The sequence below is a fragment of the Poecilia formosa genome, unplaced genomic scaffold (assembly GCF_000485575.1).
Source record: "Poecilia formosa unplaced genomic scaffold, Poecilia_formosa-5.1.2 Scaffold322, whole genome shotgun sequence".
NCBI classification, from domain to species: Eukaryota; Metazoa; Chordata; class Actinopteri; order Cyprinodontiformes; family Poeciliidae; genus Poecilia; species Poecilia formosa.
In genome coordinates this window covers 120543-137750 of record NW_006800261.1, presented here as the reverse complement: position 1 = coordinate 137750, position 17208 = coordinate 120543, and positions in this window count along the sequence as shown.

Here is a 17208-nt window from a genome sequence, read left to right as displayed (position 1 = left end):
GCAGGTCGATGTTCTTCTTCTTATAAGCTGTCGTTTCATCCAGGTGGTTAAACCAGGGACAGAACTAGAACATGCAGGATGCCGGGCCTCCAGGAACGACTCCGGGCACCACAGCAACAGATATTTTAATTTTGTATTTTTTTATTTTAGTTTTTTCTCTTTTTCTTTATTTTTTCCTCTTTTGTATTTTCGCTTTAATTTTTTCCAAACTTTTTCTACTTTTTAGAGCAATTTTCCTATTTTTTTCTTTTAATTCTATTTTTTCTTTATTTTTTTCCTCCGTTATTTTTTCCGTTTCTTTTACTTTTAATTTGTTTCTCTTTTTCCTTTTTTAATTTCTTCTCTTTTTCTTTTATTTTTCCAGTTTTTTCTTAATTGTCCTGTTGATCTTTGTCTTTTTTCTCTCATGTTTCTCTACTTTTTATGCCACTACTTTGTGTTGGTTTGTGGTTATAAACGTGAGTCTTGTCTGAAGGTCGCTGGTCGCTGTTGCTCGTCTTGCTGGGCGCAGAATCGGCGTCGCTCTGACCTCAGACTGTTCGCTGGACGGTTGTGACGCCGCTGCCCTCCTCCTGCCTCCCTGATTGGTTTTTATACGTCATCTACTCAAGGGGAAAAATCCATTTCAGGTGCAGCCGTGCAGGAACAGATGGCGGCGTATGTAATGATTACAGAATCCCCACGTTAAAATACTTTAATTACTAAGTCAATAATGGCTGCAACAATTGCCGGAGCTTTAGTGTAAAAACAACAGAAGGCTGAAGGCAAACTTTGGGCCAATGTTTAACCAGAACCCGGCCTCCATGTTTGAGCCTCGGCTTTAACTCATTTTATTTGGTGAAACAGACTTTAACACAAAGAGAGAAGGAAGAAAAACTAATTTTTCCATTTTAATCTCCTTTTATTCACTGTTAAATTAAAAAATAATAATAATAAAGCTCAGTATTTATTCTTAGCATTTTTATGTTTGTTGTTTTCTGTCAGGCGTTGCTTTGATCGGATCTGCTTATTTTAAATGTCCTTTTATTGGCATTTTAAAATTAAATATATTTACATTTTAAGGCAAATATTTTCAGTTTCATTGGCTTAAATAAATCAGCAACAGAGGATTTAAAGAAAAACTTGACAAAAGAACTAAACGGCAATATTTACCCACCAAAATCTGAATTAAACCTAAATAAATCTGAAAATTTTATTGACATTTCATGAAAAAACGTGTGAAAACAAAAGATTTAATCAAATTGAAAAAATAAAATATTTAAGAAATCAAACAAAAACTGAATAAATCAAAAAACAAACATAAGATGTTTTACACAATACTCCATAAAAATACACTTAATTTTCTTTACAGTAAAATATCTTATTGTTTCAAATAAACATATATGTATGTAAGTAACTAAGTGAATAAATGAAAAAATTGAAATTAAAAAGTTAAATAAAAAACAAAATCTTCAAAAACAAAAAAATTGGATAAAATTGATTTGTTTTTTATGATTTTTTTTAAACATAACAAACAGAAGAAACAGAAATTCAGTTATTGTGCTGTTTTTTAATCTAAAAATTATTCGCACATTTCTTTAACATTTTAGAATAAAACATCACTCCGTTTAGTCTTAGAGGCTCGTTTTAGAAAAAATAAAGTTAAACTGCCAGTAAACTTTCTCTTGCAGTATTAAATGTTGTCCACTAGGTGGCACCAGTAAACCTGCTTCCTGCAGGTCCAACATTTTAGACTTGCTGTCATAGAGAAAATTGTTAAATTAAATAATAATAAAAAATTTTTACTAAAGTGAATTTAAACAAGTTGTCTTCATCTCTTTGCCTCATATGAAGTAAAATTATATATATAAAAAAAGAAAAAAAATGTAGTTATTTTAATTAATTAGACAGATAAATTAATATGTAAATATTAGGAGAAAATTATACAAAAAAATAAACATTTTAAATAAATTGTTAATCATGTATTATTTTATTTTATATTACGTAGTTGTGAGGTTAGAAATCAGCTCTCACTGAGTCGATCTGATTATTTTTGAACATCATGTTTTGGTCATCTTCCTGGATTTCACTTTGCCACATTTTGCAGATATTTTACGGTCTCTCTCTGTTTGGGTGTTTTGCAGCCATGTCATTTTTACAAGTGACCAAAATGACAGGATGAATTAAAAAAATGCGTTTTCCTCTCTGCAGGAATCCATCAAAGAGAAAAATCTTAAATTCTCGACTCGAGTTTGTGCTGGATCTGCTGTGGAAATGCAAACTCGCATCGATTTTTGTGAAACAGCAACACTCTTGACCTCTTTTAGGGAAGAAAATTTGGAGAAAACATAAAATTTTCAGGCCTTTTCTGCTTTTGCATTACTTGAATTCTTCAGCACTGAGAAGCTAAATTGAAATGGACAAAATTGGTTTGGAAATGTGATTTTTAAATTCCAAACACAATATTAGAAAACATCTCTGTTGCATTTTGGGCAAAAAAAAACATTTCTTATGAAATATCTAATTGGAAATAAGACAAGATGTGTATCTAAAGATAGTTTGACAGAAAGAATTTGGGATTTCTGCAGAAAAGATGATTTATTTCTAATTCAGAGACTGATGATTGTCTATTAATCAATTTTCTTGTTTCTTTAATTTATAATTTCTCAGAGAAATAAACAAGTGAGTGGCTTTTTTAACATAAAAGCTCAAAAGTGTCAGGTATCAAATAATTTTTATTGCGATAATTAGATTGGACTGAAAGTAAATAGTGTCTTAACTTTACAGTCTGGCTGACTTAAATAAGACATTTGGTTTGATTAATTATTTTATATCTAGTCGTAACACAAAAGCAGAAAACCTTATTGACTGAAAACAATAAAAGTGGTGACGATTTTTCAGTTTTTTTAACCATATTGATATTTCAAATAGTAATGATAAACTGTGATATATTGTGCAGTCCTTTTTGCAACATAAAATGTGAACATTTCACATAATTTCTACATTTTTTTATTTTAAAAAACATATTGGAACAATTTAAAATAATTTTTTAAGTGGTTTGATTTCTGCCTAATACTTTTGTGCATTTCCCTTAAAATATAAAAACCTGCTTAGCTTTATAGCATCACTGCTTACAGTTATTGCAGATCTATTATAAATACATTTTAAATCTTCATTTATTCTGCAACAAAGTGGAAAAAACCAGAATGTTTTAAAATTCAAAAATATAGAAAAAAAATCTTTCATTTATTTATTTGCATTTTTAAACTGCAGCTCTTTTGATATTAGATTATATTACCTTCAGTTGCTAAGAGACTCAACTTCAGAAATGACCGTTTGGATGTTGAAACATTTATCCTATTAGTTAAAAAATGACAAGAACGTTTAATGTTTTGCTGATAAATATGAAGCTAAATTCACTAATTGGCTGTTTTAAAACTAATATGTTGTAGTTTTCAAAACAAAATAAATGAAATATTGAGTGCATACAGGATGAAGAGCTGTGGAGCAGTTTTCCATCTGTTTCTGCATGGATGCACACAGAGATACATTCTTAAACGATAAAACGAAACAAGCTATTCAGTGCTGCTGCTGAGCCCGTCTGTCCTCCATGCTGGAGAAAAACATAAAGGCAGATAAAAAGACTTCGCTGGCTTCTGCTCTTTTTCCTAACTTGTGTCACCTTGGAGCGACTGACATTAATAAGACTCCTAATTGCGTCCTTAGCAGATCCTCAGTAGCTGCAACAAAGGGCCTCACACCAAAGTTGAATTTAATTTCTGAGTTGGAAACGTTGAAGCTTTCCGTTCTTCATTGTCTGGTTTTGGTTTTACCTTGTGCAACCCTGCGATAAATGTTTTCCCCCAACTAGTTCACATATGTATGTACGGGTGTTTTGTAGCATTTTAAGATGTACAGATGTTTTAATTAAACAAATGAAAAAAAAGCAGATGCAACATGTTAACACTTGACCTTCACTTAAATCGTATTTTTAAGCCGTATTCAGTCAAAGCTAAAGACAGAAGAGAAAAAAGGTTCAGAAAAGGAGAAAAGTTGTGACTCTGTAATCACAATATGCCATTTACTCCTACGTGTTTTCAGCCCTTAAAGCGCCCAAGGTAAAAGACTCTGCCAAGTTAATTGCATCTTTTATCTGTCTGGCTGAATAAAAGCACAAAGCCTTTTGCTTATATGTGTAAAAACTGTCAGACGTTCTTGGTTGAGAAAAGCTTTCAATTAAAAACAAAAAGCAACAGAATGTACAGGCTGAAACTCATGTTCTGATTAATATTAATATATGATTACGCTTTGATTCTTCTGCAGTTTGTTCATTTTGTTGAAAAGCAAACAACAAAGAGCAAGAATGGTTTGTAGATTGCCAGATACTTGTAAAGACTCCAAGTGAATCAGAGAAAACTGTGTTTAAGAAAGAAATGAAGATATTCAACACTAATTTGACCTTTTGTTTCAAATGATACGAATTTTTCCTCTGTTTTGAGGAGATTTCCTTCAACTCTTGATTACAGTGGTTTGGGCCACTAAAATTAGTTTTGCACACTTATATTTAATTAATCAATCAATCAATCAAGTTTATTAGTATTTCCCATTTAACCAGCAAGGCAGTTTCTATGCTAATGCGCTAACATGTTTCCCCAACTCAAATTTAAGACTTTTTTAAGACTATTATGAATGAAACTTAAGACTTGTATCTTCACAGAAATGTACAAACTTCATCCAGCCAACTGGAAATAAGGCCATGTTAGCAGCTAGTTAGCCGTAGCCTAAACGCTCAAACTCATTTTCAATTTGGATGGAAATCAAGATAATGAATTGTTTCAAAGGACCAGCTGTTCCAGAAAGTACTGATAAAACCCATTAAACTGTTAAAAATAATAACAGGAAATTATGATCTATGTGACGGTAAATGTGACTTTTTCTTACAACAGCGTATTACAGCCACTGTAGAGAAAAAGAGTAAATCTTCGCCAAAAAAAATCAGAAATTTTAAGTTTATTTTCTAGAAAAAAGTTGCTAGAAAAACGGATTAATCTGAGATATTTTCTGGTCAAAACTTGAAAATTTCTGAGTTTGAAAAAGTTGAAAATTTGCCAGAAAGAAACTCAGAAATTTTGAGATTAATCTGAGAAATTTTCTAGAAAAAATATGGAAATATCAGATTTTTTCCCCCCTAGAAAATCTCTGATATTGTTTTCAAACTTTCAGATATTTTTTCTAGCAAATTTAAAATTTTTCAAACTGAGAAATTTCCAAAAAAATTTTCCCTTAAAAATTTTCTCATTTCAATTTTATTATGCTTAATTTCTCAGATTATTCTAACTACGCCATCATAGCAAAAAGTCACATTTACTTAAATTTCCTAATTTGATCACCAACTATAAAGAAGGCTGAGTCAGCAGCAGAGTAGATGTAAGACATTCTGCCACCTGCAGGTGGGAGTTAGCATTACACCAACCAAATGTTTTTCACCCTAGCGGAAAATTTGCAAATAAACCCACAATTATGCATTAGCGTGAAAAAGCGCGGGGATTTTGCATGAGTTTGGTCATTAACAAAAAACTGGAGCGGCTGATTGATGTAATTTAATTGCTTACAGATAAAAACTGCCTTGATTTTATTGATAAAATATTTAAGCAAACAGCTGCTACCTTTAAGATCCTATCTTTGCATCCCTCTGAAGTCTAGAGGGCCACATAGAAAACTACAGTGGTTCATTTGACACAGCCCAGTATGTATATTTTATACTTTTTTCTAATTCTTTGGTTCAGTAACAATGAGGATATAATGAGTAAAGACAGAAAAAGCTCTTGAGTTTAACTTTTAATTGAAGTTAGACAAGAAAATAGATTAAAATATTATTTATGTGTACATATGGATCAAAATATGAATCAGGAATCATTATATTGTAACAAATAACATGCTCTGATGCAATTTTATTATTTATGAAGAGATTACTGCATGTTTGTTGGTAACAACATCAAAAATATAAAATGGCTGTAGAGTTTAAACTGAATTCAACTTGAACTTCAAATTAAAAGTCTCAGTTTCTGGACTTTATTGGGTTGAAATGCACACTGTGGACGTGTGAGGAACTATTTTCTCTTTTTAATTCTGTTCCCTCTCAGTCAGTCGCACAGAAACCGTGTGAGCGAAATTTCAGTCTGTAAAACGAAGAAGAGTTGACATTGTGTACATCACGACCTTGACGAAGACGCATCTCTCCAACTTGACGCCACTGAAGACCTTTTACCTCAGTCGTTCTCGGAAAGTTTTGAGTTTGTACATTCTTCATCTTTTTTCTTTATTTCTTTTTATTTTTCACCTCATCCAAACTAAAACTAGTTTTTTTCTCTTCTATCAAGAGGATCTTTGTCCTTTATTGAGCTTTTGTCAGATTATCCCATTCATGCAGCTGGAGTCAGGGTGCTTAAGTCTCTCCTTGAAGGGCAGAAAGCGAGAGAGGTATGTGTTGGAAGGACGAGTTTCACACACACACACGCACGCACACACACACACGCACGCACACACACACGCACGCACACACACACACACACACACACACACGCATGCAAACATACACAGAAATACTTTCAAACTGGTTTCATGCCTTCACAGGAATCTGTTAATCTGCCTCTTCAGCTCAGCTGCAGTTTGAATTTATTTCATGTTTTATATTCAGAGTTAAGTCCATATATACAGGGGAGATATATTGCGATATATAGCATATTAACCTAATAATTATCTTTAAGAAGATAAAAATACAGCACTAACTGTATATTTGGTCAACAGAGTTAATCCACAGAACAGTTTTTTATGTTTTTTCTTCAAACTGATTTTTTGTTGACATTAGTGGCTTTTTTTTTTTACAGTAAACGGACACAAAGAGAGATAAATCCCCAACTTTTTCAGTATAATTCACAAATTATCAGGTGGTCTTACCTCTGGATTACTATATTACATTTTCAGAAACATCTGCAGGAGTCCGAAAAGTTTGATCTGAAGATGTAATATATAAATAAAGAAAAAACTTTAATGATTTTTCTCTCCATTCACCTTAAAGAAATAAATTTAATCTCCATCAAACTTGTAAGAAACAAAGCGACAACAGACTTTAAAGTTTCTTTTGCTTTTAAGCACTGGTCTTCATGAAATAGACAGAAAATGACCAAAACCTGCAAACTCAAAACTAGTTTCAGATCGAGAAACCAAACATTTTACCTTTAAGATGGAAAAAAATAACTTTGCGACGACACATCGAGGAAAGATTGGAAGTAAAATCTGACAATATGAAGGACAGGTATTCAGCTGAACACGTGATGTTTCTGCAGAGCTTGAAAAGAAAACTACATTTTCTTAAAAGAAAGTGGAACTCAACTACAAACTCCAAATAAAGCAGGAAGGAACAAGACGAAGGGCGAAGATTACGAGGAAAACTTTCTGAAACGTAAGACATGTGGCCACTTCTCATGGTAACATCGACTTATTTAAGGTTCAGAAACATCAGGACCAATGAAGACGCTTCGCAGCGGCACCAACACTAAAATATTAAGTTAAAACTGGTAGGATACAGAGTCGTTTTGAATTTTTATCTTAAATCCAAATTATGGATTTTTTTCTACAGATTTGGCTTATTAAGTGTTCTGTGTTGTTTTTCAGCTGTTTTTGCCAGTTAATGATTAATCGATTACTAAATTAGTTGACAATTATTGATTAATCACAATTAATCAGATTAGTCGTTTCAGATTTACTATTAAAGTGTAGAGCTGACCTTCTGAGTAGTTTTCAATTTATTGATTAATAATTGGACAGCAAAAGATGATTAATAAGGCTTTTTTTCCACAAAATTTGAACCAGGTGAAGCAAAAACTACCTGATGGATTCAGGCAAAACATATTTATAAAGTTCTTATAAAATTTCATCCTAAATCCAAAATGTGTATAATTTGTACCTCTGTGGTTTAATTACTGCTCTGAGAGTGTTGTTTTTTCAGCAGATTGCCTTTTTTTTACCAGTTAATGAAGAATTGTTATTAAATTAGTTGACAATTAACGATTAATCATGATTAATCGATTCAGACTTACCATCAGTACACTGTAGCGCTGATCTGCTGATGATTTTTAATTAACCGATTAATAATTGGATAGCAAAAGAGGATTAACAGAACATTTGAACTGGGAAAAGCTAAACCTACCTCGTGTGTTTTGGGTCGAACATATTTACAAAGTTTTTTTTAATCTTAGACTAAAATGTGTTTATATTTTGTACAGTTTTGGTTTAATTGCAGCTCTCAAAGTGTTGGTTTTTTCAGCAAAATACTGTTTTTTGCCAGTTAATGATTAATGACTAAATTAGCTGATTAATCACGATTAATCTGTTTAATAATGTCATCTGCTGAGGTTCTAGGTGTTTACTGGTTTCGCTGGAAACTGTCAGATCTGGCAACCTTGATCAATTACACGCCTGCTACTCGTCAGAAGTCGTACCAAATCACGTCCAGATTGGACTCAACTTGTTTCTGTTTTTTGAGTGAACCTCAGACCTGATCTTCAGCTCTTCACCAGCTTCTCCTCTACATGCTGTGTCCTAAAAGTCCTCTGTGCTTCTTGCCTGTCCCTCATTACTGTCTCCTTAAAGGAGTATTCTGTATTTCTGCACCGTTGTCTCCCTCGTCTCATCTTTTCTGACCTTCTATTGTGAGTTGCTTGGAGACTGGCAGAAAAGAAGCGCGGTCCAACCCTTTATGCTCTCTTTCCCTCCCCTCCTCCTCGCGTCCGTCCATCCGTCACCCATCCATGTCTCGGGCCCTTTACCCCTCCGCTCTTTGTTTCTGTCTTTCCCCTTCAGATATCAAATGCGCTCTCACTTTCTTGCAGCATTCATGGAGCACAGTCGACCACACTTACAATGTCAGCCATGTGTGTTTAATGGGCTGTGCGCACAAACACACACACGTCCTTTATTCGCAGGCCTTCATTGTCCCGCCTCTGGCCTTGGGATGGGTGCATGTTATACCTCCTCTGCTCTGTTAAACATTTGATTTCAGTCGTCCGAATTGTTTCTGCACGGCTAAATATCGAATTGATCACACCCCTAAAACTGAGCGGCCGTCGTCATGTATTAATAATGGCACCAGCTTTATTTTGATTTGATTGATTCCCATTTGTCTGTGTGTTTTGCACCTGTGCTGCAGGGACTGAATGGGAGGAATATGTCACATAGTGATCTTTGTCCTCTTAACAAGCCAATTTATCAGGTGGCTCCGAGGTCCTTGGTGGACACGGGGCTTTTCATTATCCAGCCTCTCCCTCTTCTTCTTTCCCTATTTATCTTCCAATTCAAAGAAATCCTTCAACAGAAAAAAACTTAATAATGAAAACCATTCCTCTGATAGAAAAAAACATAAATGACAGTGAAAGCAGCTCTCTTCTCCTTCACAACCAAACCGTTGAAAAGAGGATAAAGATGAATCTTCTTAATTAAAGAGCGTGAGTTTTCAAGCTAACGAGGCTTCTTAATTAAAATCGTCCTGAAAGGTGATGAGGTGATGAAGAGGAGCGAGATTCGAGACCAACACAAAGGGACGTTTTCGAATGTAGCATCCCAGCAGAAGTGTGTTTGAAATGTGATCATCAAATGCTTTGCTTTAACATAATTACAGTTTGTTTTGCTGCTCAAGAGGCCCGGCTGACTTCGAGTCGGACTCCCGGGTGATGGAATATATTCACCCCGGCAAACGTTGAGCCGTTTCCTTCTTCCGCTTGGTGACACCTGGGAACAGGAATGTAGCTGCTGCCCCTCCGGCCTTTATGTCCAAAGCCGGTCCGGATAATCAGCAGCAGGTTCCACTGAGAGGCATGAAAGCAGCCAGATGTGGGTGGAGCTGTCACAGAGTAGGACAGATGATTAAAACTACATACACAGCAATTAAAAAACAAAGTGTAGTTTATTTTAGAGAGTTGTGTTTCTCCTCCTCAAGTTAGCAGTTTTAACTTCTTTACATAAAGTTTTTAAAGGCGACCTAAAATGAAAAGTTCATATTTTGAACATTTTTATATCTCCTTTTGGGTCTCTGCTGGTTCTAAAAACCAACCAGCCATTTTTGGTAATAAGTTTTTTTTTTTTTTTTTGGTGTGTGAAAAATGAACCATTTCAAAAGCCTGAAAGCCTTACCCGTTACCTAGCAACCCCTGCAGCGCTCCGCCATTACCTAGCAACCCCCGCAGCGCTCCGCCATTACCTAGCAACCCCCGCAGCGCTTCGCCGTTTGTCTCTAAAGTCCGGTTCATTTGGGGAGTTGTGAATGAGTAATCAAACCAAAAAAGCGAACTCTGGTTCACAAACCTATATCTCAGTTCGGTTGAAGTAAACTCTGGCACGGTTTGAATCCATATGTGAACACCGTTCGAACCAGAGACTGCTCTAAAAGCAGGAAGCGGACCATAGCGCAGGGCATTCTGGGTAAATATAACCAAACAAACACGCTAGTGTAACGCTAGCAGGATGGCTCGTGGTTTTTTTACCAAAGAAAAATCCTACAACTGCTGAAATCTGACGCTACTTTGTAGGAAGAAGGAAGTTACGCTCGTGTCTTTGTGAGTGGTTTTTGTGTAGTTTCCTTCAGTGGTTCCGGGCGCAGCACCCCCACAGGTGAGGAGGGGAACAGGTTTTCTATGAGTTTGGTTTGTTTAATATAGTCCAGTGAGAAACTGAACAGCAGCATCTGAAAATGTAACAATTGTTGCAATTTTGATCCCAAATCGAACTGAATCTACCGGACTATCAGGTGTGAAAACAAACTAACAAACTAGGATCTAGAATGTTATTAATACGTCTAATAGCTACTTATTGGATGAATTATATTAAAAGCACCAAGTGATTTTATTGTTGTTAAGGATCATTATTAAGGGTTTTTAGGTATTTGTTTTAGTTTCACAAACATTTTCTTTGACCGTAGATGTTGAAGAAACTTGTTGAAGAAACTACATTTTAAGGACTTTTTCAGAATGAATTCAACACAAACAAGATTTTTTGACTTTACAAAAGACCTTGAGATGCTTAAAACACACACACACACACACACACACACACGCACGCACGCACGCACGCACACACACACACACACACACAAAGAACATGCATGATTACAGGAAAAAGGCATATCACACTTTTCAATGTCAACATTTTGTAGCGTTCTTTCTTTATTTCTCTTTGCGTGGATATAAAGTATGTAATCTATTTGGAAATATGTTTGTCGATAGCAACCATTTTTCTTTCATGAAATCCTGTATGTCTGTTTGGTTTTATCACAGTGGTGTGCTTTGGCGGTCAGGTCAGTTTAATCAGGAATGTTTTATTGCTCCACGTCTATCAAAAATATTTAGTAATTAAGTTTCTGGTTTCCATCTGAGTTAGAATTAAAGAGTAACAAATTACACCTGGATACATTTGCAGAAATGGTCCAAAAATAAACATGTTTTCAGTGAAAATAATGCATTTCTCATTACTAGAACAATAATTTTCTGTAATTATAATTCAGGTTTGCCCCTGGATTTAATTTTCAGTGACCGCAGTTTGGTCTGGCGCACCAGTGAGTCAACCAGTTACCTCCTGCCTGATTCTCAGTAAACCTCTTCATGACCTCAGCCTCAGATAAACACAAAAAACATCTTTTCTCCTTTATTCTCCGTCCTGTCCCTCTGCTGCCTTCTGAAGGTTTTCAGCTGTTTTAATCTGTCTCTTTTCATGCTTCCTTCAACTTTTGAGGACATTTACTGGCGAAATGCACTTCAGAGCCCCTCGCTCTAACCTTAACGCAACTCATGATTAAATTTTTATGTGGCCTCTTTGGTTTAAGGACACAGACAACCTTGCGGCGTTCTAACTGCTTTAAAATTACCTCTTTGAGGAAACTTTGTGTTTTTTAATCCTGTTTTCTTTTGTCAAATTTATAATTTGAAATTTATTTTGAAATGTCATGCTGCTTAAAACTTAATTCCTATCCTTATGTCTTTGTGTTAAATGATTTAAAACCAAAACATGTTGTATGAAGTTAAAGGGGACCCAAAATGCAAAGTTTATATTTTGCATGTTTTTATTCATCCATTTGGGTTTCTACTTCTTCTAAAAAAAGCCAAAGCACATTTAGAAGAAAAAAAGTGCTTTTTATTCAAAATAGGTTGAAAACATTTTGGGTCAAAATGTTACAGAAAATGTTGTATAGAACTTACTGCTATATGTTATGTACAACGGCTGCTGGAAAAGACGTGTTTGGTTGTCGACTTGGAATCGAGAAAAGTTGATTTAGAAAAAGATGAACAGTTGTATAATTACACATCTATCTGCAGCCATTTTAACATCCATTTTAACATCCGTCCACCCGTCCGTCCGTCCATTTTTACATGCGAGTAAACGTTGAGGTAGGAGGCGTGGCCAGCAACAGCTGATTTGAATTTAAAGTGACAAGACGCCGAAAAAAGAGCTCAAAATTGGCACAACTGATCAAACTGAAATCTCATTATCTAAGAATAATTTAGCACATAAAAACATAATTAACAGGTTTTGTTTAGGCAATAGACCTATCCCAGCCTGTTCAAGGAAGCATCCAGGGCAGCTTTATGTTCCTTAAACTGCAGAAATCTGCATGTTTCACAGAAGACCTTTCAGATAAACATGACTGGGTCTAACTTTGGCTCTCAAGAAGACGGGAGCCACATGACTTTTGATTCATGAAGAGCCTCATAGAGCTGTCACGCTGGAGGCAGGTGTCTGTTCCTCACCCTGGCAGATAAAAACCGGAGTCTGACCTCATCCCTAAACACTGCAACATGGAGGCCGGGTGCTGAACTCACTCGCTGAGGTGGACGGCCCTTTTCTAAATGTTGGGTTGAAACCCGATCGGCCTGGCGAAGCTGCAAAATGATGCCCAGAGTTATGGCCTGTCATGGTGATGGATGGCCCGACTCTGGAGCCAGTGCCAGTTCTTTCTGTTGCCACATTTGTTTCTGATACCTGGACAATTTAATTACTGCCAGCCAGAGCCTCTGCTGCTTACAGCTCTAAAGGCCATAAACTGATCATTATGTTTCTGTAAAACTCTGTTGCTCAGTTAGTTTTTAAGAAAACTGATGCTGAGGCGAGGCTACATTTATGATCTGACAGTTGTTTTAAATAAGCAAACAAGCTTCTGTAATTAGAGAAAGAGCAGAAGATATGCTGCCACGCCCCCTACTCTCAAACCCCCATCAACAACTCAGCTAAAGGTTGTTATGAATATTAGGAAAAATATAAGGTTAACGATAAAACATTTGTCTTTTCCAGCAGCCATTGTACAGCAGTAAAACCAGCTGACCAAACATTATGTTGCTAGGTAACAGGGCTGATTTGTGACAGCTCATTCACTGCAAAAACACAAAATCTCACTCATGGATTTAGTCTAGTTTCTAGAGCAAACACTTGAAATAAGACAAAACTTATTTAACTTTTCAGTGGGAAATACGAGCTTGTTCTAAGTCAACAGTTTCTTTATATTGATGAAAAAGTACAAGTTCCACTAGCTGATTATTTTACTTATAAGAAGGAAAAAGTCTTGTTATAAATGAAACAACCTGCCATTTCTTTTTCTTTATTTTGAATATTTAATATAATTTAAGTTGGGCCACAAACATCAACCATTTCTGTACCCATCAGGCTTGGAAAACCAGACATTAAACTTAGACAGTCAGGACTTTAGACGAAAGTTTTCATTTTTGTTGCTGAGATTAAACTAAAATATTTCCTAAACCAACAATTCAGAAAACATTTGACCTAAAAATTTTTTAGAAACCTTTCCACCTTTTTTTTTATTAAGGAAAACACCTGAGTCTGTTCTCAGGACCCACAAGAAAATGCCTACTTTTTTACTACTTTTTTCGTTAAAATATCTCATGTTTAAATCACAAAGATGAAAGATAAAGAAATTATTTTGTGTCTTTAATTAAAGGAAATTGGCCACTGAGTGCTTTCAACTTGTGTATTTTGGTCATATTTCTCACAGTTTGCAAAATAACTTGAAGCTGGAAAAACTGAAATTTTAAACATTTTTCTCACCAATAAGAAAAATAAGAAAATATTAAAATAAAATTAAAATATCAAAATAAGAGCTTTCTGTTTTACTCAGATGTTTTATTTTTAAAAATCTAAAACTATTTCTAGGTCTCACTAAATATTTCACTGTATACATTTTCCAGTGCAGGAAAAAGTCAAATCATGCTGCTTGGTTACTAAACCAAAGTAAAACCTTAATTTCCTTCCGAAACACTTAAAGTTTTGCAGACTGAGCAAAACACAAATTAAAAAAAAGGCAACGGCACAATGCCTGCTGATTGTGACTAAAGAATTGGGAGGTTTTTAAAATGGCTCATTTTCCAGACACAAAAATATGTCTGGATGCTTAAATTTAATTTTATTTTTTTGTGTGTGCTGTTTTTAAATGTGTGTGTTGTTGTTTTTTAGAAACATTTAAAATCAAAATGAAAATATGAAAATGTGCAAAATGTGAATTTTGCATAATAGATCCCCTTTAAATTGTTATTTTTTGTTCTTCTCTCATATTAAAATTGGCTTAATGATGTGAAATATTTAATTTTGCCAAAAGAGATAATCTGTTATGTTTTTTTTCTTTAAATTTGTATTATTTCATTATTTTTGCGAGTTGTAATTCTTTGGTCTGTACTTTTAAAGGTTTTCTGCTCTGCCTGATCTGCAGTAAGTGCCTGCAGAGAGTCGAGTGTCTCAGATTTTTCTTCAGAAATGAATTGTGACGAGCCGTGAATTCCTCCCCTCGCTACACCAACCTGAATTCCTCATTTATGGACTGTGCAGTTCAACTTTTTATTGAGACTCTATCGCAGGATTTGTGTCAGGAATCCGTGTCATGTTGGACACAATCCCATGAATGTGGCTCGGTTTTAACGCCGGTAACCCAGTAATGCAGCTGTAGCTCAGATTTCTGGACTCGACCCGTTAGCTGGCTCTGTGGCTCGTCTGCATTCTGCTATTTTCAGGTTACATTAACCGCCTTGAGCTGCTATTAACACATAGTTAAGTCACTTACAGGATTGTTAAAAGGAATTTTCAGAATGTGTGTAAATTAATGGAGTAAAATTTGCTGTCAATTACAATACTAGCTTGTATTTGAAACTTTAAATATATTTACATTCTATATAATGCAGCACAGTTAGTAAAAAAGTAACAGCAATATTATGGGCTTTATAACCTGTTAAAGAGAAAAAATGGGAGTTTATTTTCAGTCATTTTGTTTTTTATACAATTATTCCAAGCTAAATATTTAGTTTCAATTTAAATACATTTTACAAACTAAATATTCAGTTTTGAGCCAAATATTTAACTGAACTAAATATTTAGTTTTGAACTAAATATTTAACTTGCAAATTAAATATTTAGTTTACAAACAAATATTTAGATCTTTGTTAAATATGTAGTTTACAAACTGTACATTAAATTTGAAGCTAATTATTTGGCTTGCAAACTAAATATTTCAAACTAAATGTTTAGGTCAAAGTTAAATATGTAGTTTACAAATTAAATATTTAATTTGGAGCAAAATAATTAGTTACCAAAATGAATAGTTAGTAAGCTAAATATTTAGCTTGTGAATTAAATATTTAGTTTGGACCTGTGACAATAGTTTGTAAGTTTGTGGCACCATGAGAAACTTTATTTATTCACATTTCTACTTGACACTCGATTGGCCGATGATTTCAAAGTAACCAATCCAGAAGCAGCATTTCTTTTGCTTGATTCTGATTGGCTGCTTCTCCAAAATCAGAAATGAGGAAACTAGATGTTAACATCTGCTGTTGTGCTAAAATGGTTTCCACTGTGTGTGTTAATGCATATTTGGTGGTTGAGTAATTAAAATCTATAAATGTCTTTAGCTGCAGTCTTAAAATTTACAGATTTCAACCATCAGTAGAAAATTTCATCCTAGTCTTTAATAGTTGTTTTCTAAATATTTTTGTTCAGTTTTGGTTCTTTGACATCATTTTTCTGAACAACACCTGAACATTAGAAGGCATTTTTCTCAGCCTCATTACACGACAGTACAGATGGTGACGTACAAGAAAGTCTTCAAAGGGGAACCAGATCAGCATGTGAAACGTCTCAGTTTAGCTAAATGTGTGAAACGATGAACTTCCTCTTTTGTTTGGGTCTTTGCAGAATCAAGCAGAAGAATCCAGTAGACCTGTTTGGTGTTGAGTTGCAGATCAATGATCAGTTTTATAGATCCTTCAAACAGATTTTATTTAACTTTTTCCAAACTGCTGGTTTCCAGTTTGATCTCTGAAGGGTTTGATGAGAATGTGGTGAGCAGCAGCAGCAGCAGAGCTCTGCGGTTTGAACCCACAGTGATCAGAAAAAACACACATTTAACACATTGATGGGTCATTTATACACCAACCAACTCAGTTTATTTTAAACTTGCAGCAACACTTTGGCAGCCTTTTTTTTTACAGTTCAGGGATATAACACTTTGCAGACACTGTGAAGTTTAAAATATCATTCAGACATGTCATATTGAACCTGCAGAAAAATTCAGCAGACCTGACTGATGAAGAGCAGCAAATCAAAAGTCCGGTTTTATAGATCCATCATATTTACAACTTTATTTAACTTTTTAAAACCTCCTGGTTTCCACTTTGACATATGAAGTTTTATTATGTGTGAAATGATGAGGAAGTGTTTGGTGACAACTTGGTGAACAGCAGCAGCAGCAGAGCTCTGAGGTTTTTACCCACAATGACCTGAAAAATAGACGTGGTTGGGAAGTTTATGGGTTTTATTTCTACATCCGTCAACTGAACCTGCAGCTACAGAACACGTCAGATAATGAAACTATTTTTTATTGTTTATTTTACATGTTTTGGAAGCTTAAGTGGAAAAACTGAGAATATGTTTGACATCATGGAAATGTATTTTTACAGATTGTATTTTAATTTACTTCCTTCAGTTTGCATGTTCAAACACAACAGGTCAGAAATAAATTGATGTTTACAGACTTTCTAAGAAATAGTAAGTACAGCTCATCCTGACACCTAAATATGTTTTCAATGAGGATAAAAAGAAGAACTGGAATCATTTCTGAACCTTCAGCTCAGTAAAACGTCATCCTAACGGCCAAACTATCTGATCTCTGATTGGATGGTTAAATTT